The sequence below is a fragment of the Tenrec ecaudatus genome, chromosome 3, assembly GCF_050624435.1.
Source record: "Tenrec ecaudatus isolate mTenEca1 chromosome 3, mTenEca1.hap1, whole genome shotgun sequence".
NCBI classification, from domain to species: Eukaryota; Metazoa; Chordata; class Mammalia; order Afrosoricida; family Tenrecidae; genus Tenrec; species Tenrec ecaudatus.
Genome location: NC_134532.1, coordinates 25,880,575 through 25,885,182, shown reverse-complemented (window position 1 = coordinate 25,885,182; position 4,608 = coordinate 25,880,575).

The window sequence follows — 4,608 nt, the reverse complement described above, 5'->3', positions numbered from 1 at the left end:
ATATGCCTGCAAGTAAGACCAGTTACTACAAGTGTTATTACATTTGTGCACCAACTGTTTAAGTAAACATAAAGCATGGGATGCAGCCCCACAGTCGAAATGGCTCGTAGGAATAGCATGTGCAATTAAGGAAGATAAAGCAGACAGCAAAACAGCATAGAGTGGCTTCATCTCTGATGATGGAATAAGATAGCGAGGTCATTTAACAGTGATTTCATATAGTACCCAGGTGTGCAAGCCTCCAAAAGGCACAGGCACAACAGAATGGACAAGTGGAAATGTGGGCGTCTGTTGAACTCTTTTAGAACACTTTTTGAGAAGTATCAGGCTGTGGGAAACTGAAGACCAAGAAAGGAATGGATGCAGACTGATTCTTTATTCTCAGAATTAAAGAAGATTGCAAGGCCCAGTATCTGGTTGGAGTGAGGCATTCACATTTGTAAGTTAGAGAAGAGTCCCAGTCACATTCTCCTAATTAAAAATCATCCTCACAACATCCTCTAATTATCGTGCTACCTTAATGATGCCTCATACAAGCATCATTACTATCTGCCACCAGCTTTAACTACAAGAACAGAAATGTTATTGTTCTCCCTGACCAGAGGCCAGTTTCTCCCCTTCACCTGCCCTCAGCCTCAGCACTGGTCTTAAGCTGCTCACCCAAATTAGTTCAGGGACCTGCAGGGTAAAGATACTGCCTACCTTGTTATATAGGTAAGTGTCTGTGTGTGTGTGTGTGTGTGTGTGTGTGTGTGTGTGTAGGAGGTGGCTGCATGCCCTGAGACTATATAAATTGGTGAAATAATACAAAGCCTTTCTATATCTGCCCTTCAATTACACAACCATCCCTTAGAACCTATCCAGAGGGCATTTAAGAGACAAACGGACAGTTGAATCCTTGAGTGATAGCGACAAAGGGAACCTGATTGCTTTTAAAACTAGGCATCTTTTAGCTGAGTAGCAAGAAGAAAGGTGCCTGTAGGGGCTGTATACTAGCGTCTTACTGGAGGGCAGTTATAGTGAAAACTCTATCTGGAGATTGTGCATTACCAGCTCTAGCTTTAGACTTGGGGCTGTGGATGTTTTTTTCTAACATTAGTACTGGTTGTCCAAGCCCTGTGGTCAGGATATAGGGATAAGGCTGCTTACACTTTGATCCAGGTTCTGTTTTCCACAATAAATAAATTGAGGGTGGGGGAAAGTGGGGATAAAGCGGAGCTAATATCAAAGAATTCAAGAAGAAAATGTTTTGAAACTGTGGTAGTAAGTGTACAGCACTGCTGGATGTGCAGAACTGCAGAATTTTGTGATGTCTTTAAGGGCTCCCAATAAAATTAAATATATATACCTATATAAATGTATATGTATATATAGAAAATGTCACATAACTTTTGCAGGCTGACATTGATCAACATACAATCATGTACACTGATGATTGTAAAATTTGGGAATGGTATTAGTAATTGGAAAATGTGGCCTTACTGACAGAAATGACACATAAGTTTACTGAAAAAATTTTGAGACCAATGATGAATTCACAGCAAATTCCTCATTAAACAACAGAAATGGAAACTGAACACATGGATCTTTCTGAATTGAACAAACAAAAATCAAATCAACCACATCTATTGAATGAAATGATGGAGAAGCTCATTAGTCAAAAGAAGGCAAGACTGATGTCTGAAGACTAATGACTGAAACAAGGTGAGTTGTGGGATGTCACCAAGGACAGCATCACACATATAGAAACATAAAGACTACTCAAAAGACAGAAAACAAGAGAGTGCAATGTTGAATAGACAGAAAATGAGAGGACGATATTGAATATACTGTGCATTATATGAATAACAACAAAAAATATCTGTTGGAACATACAGCCGAACTGCTCTTTAAAAGCAGCAGAGGTCATTTTTCAGGCATTGGACCTGTTAAGAAGAAGGGGTGGGCCTAAGGAAGGCATACTGTATAGTAAGGAATATATAGCAGACATGCATTTAATAAAAAAAACCATGAATGCAGGATATTAAAAATGCCCTTTGCACTTACAAAATTATTAGAGAAACAGACAAATTTTTAAAAATCTTACAAGTAGAAAAAAATTAGAGGTACAATGGTAAAATATATCCTAAGCTGATAAGACTTTTCTTGTTAGAAAGATGATTTTAGATACCTGAAAATAACAGAAGTTATAAATGTGGTTCACCAAAAGGAGTAAAATATAAAGAAATACGTCCATTAAGGAATTCCAACAGAGAAGACAGTTTGACCATCTCTATTAGAAAACAGAAAGAACTTATTTCACCAGAATGAAGAAAATTTTAAAGGGACAAGAGAACAAATGAGAAAATGGACATCAAAACCTTTAGGGGAAGCCAAGGAAGCACAAAGGAAACCCATTTACAGTGGGAGCTCAAGAGCCAAGATGGTGCTGCATACTGCAAAGGGCAATCGTTCTTACTCAGTAGGGGAGGAATGTGCTGTATTCAGAGGACAGTTACAAATTCAGAGTTCTCTGGAGAGAAGTTTGCAAGATGGATTTTCATAGTAAAGTGCAAGATGGATTTGAGAATCTTAAAGAAAGAAAATTATAGAAGCAAACATACAATAGTATAAATAAAATAAATGGAAATCTAATCTCATAAGAGCTACAGAAGTTCTTCTCTCAACTTATAGGAAAAGTGACCTCTCACGTTCGAAGAAGCACACACTTTTATGCATTTTCCAATACCTACCATGGATGTGAGGCCTTCTGCCAGTTGAATCAACTCTGCCAGTCAATTCCCCTTAAGGTATTTTAACCATACCTCTGAAAAATTCCACGACAGCTTGTTTCTAATACCGACCAAAGTTCTCATTGTTGGAAATGAAAGTTTCTCAATGTCAACCAGATAACAGGTTTACAAGAAATTACAGAATATTAGACACACCAAAATTAGCCTAAAGGTTGTAAAGCCTGAAGAATGTTGTATTTCTAGGAAACTCATATTCAAAGGAACAAAATAAAGGGTGTTCTCTCAAGGATAGAAGACCTTATCCATTAACTCGGGCCCAGAGAATGCAATGAGAATCTACCTCCTTGGGAACACCACAGACACTGCAAAGATTTTAACACATAAGATAGGAAAAGCCAGTGACGAGGTCAATGACTTGAGAATTCTCCTCACCAATGAAAACCAGGTTGCGATAGTTCTCCAACATCACATCCTGGTATAGGGTCTTCTGAGCAGGGTTCAGGAGCTGCCATTCCTCCCGGGTGAACTTTATAGCCACATCATTGAATGTCAGTGATTCCTGTAGTAAGGGGAGTCTATTTAATGATGTATTTTTCATTTGAAGATTAAAAAAATATATCTTACACTAAAGAAAGCATAACAGTAATGAAAACTGTACATTTCTTAATGTGTAGTAAACTGAGAACTTGGTAGAAAGTGTATTTGACCTTATTTTGACATTGGCAACCATGGGGATGGAAAACTAGCCCTATTTTCAGAAAGATCTCCTTTGTTCTAGAAATTAATGTTTTCATATACACATTCCCCAGGCCAAATAATGTGCTCCCCCAACAATAGTTCTCCATTAAGGAGCAGTCTTAAAGGAGCTACCATACTAGATGAATCATTTCTGTGCCTAGCTACTGAGCCAGAGTTCAGAATGAGCTCATGGAATAGGGATTTGCCAGCTTCCAAAAACTTATGAGTCATTTTCTTGAATGGTAACTACAAACTGCCTGTGTGACCTGACTTGAGAGCTTCCTCCACTCCATGAGCCAGCAGCTTGCTGTCTCACCTTCCCATTTGGATTCCTCACTCCCTGCAACCTATTAGCTGACCAGATTCAACAATTTCACTTTGTGAGGCAGTGGACTGTTGTCTGACCTGATGATGTGGTTCATCAGCCTTTGCAAACACATTAATGAGGAGAACCCTCCAGACTGATATCTGATCTGTATATAGATTTGGGACACACCTTCTTCCACATCTTGAAGAGGGATTTATTTACTTTGTGACTATTTAGGTTTTTGAGATGCTGCAGAGCAAATCATGGACCATCTTGAACCTTTACCTCACAGGGACTGGTCTACTGCTACTCCTTCAAAATGAACTGTACTATTTGTGACACTGTGCCGTGTAACAATAACAGGCAGCTCACCGGTAAGTAAGGCCTGTTTTCATTCCTGATTCCTGGTTAGGAGCTCTCCACAGTGAGACTTATGGGTGACGGGACGCCGTTGCGGGCCCCGGAGTATGACTACAACAGTGATGACTGTGGAGGTCCTGGTTTATGGGAAATCCCAAATTTTGAAGTGAGAGTGAATGTGGCCGGCCACGAATGCTGATAGGAAGTTTGTATGTTTATCTGACTGGAAGCTTGTCAGTTTTGTTATTAGGATTGTCTGTATTATTTTTCTCTTTAAGCTTAATTATGGGCCAGGGAAATTCTAAGGGTTCCGATAATACCCGCGAATGTTTAGTGGGCGGCTCGGCCACCCGGCTTGATTGTTTGTTAAAAAAATTTTCTGATTTCAGGCGTCGAGGGGACAGATATGGTGTTTCTGTAAATGTTTTTAATTTGAGAAAATTCTGTGAATCTGAGTGGCCCACTTTTGGA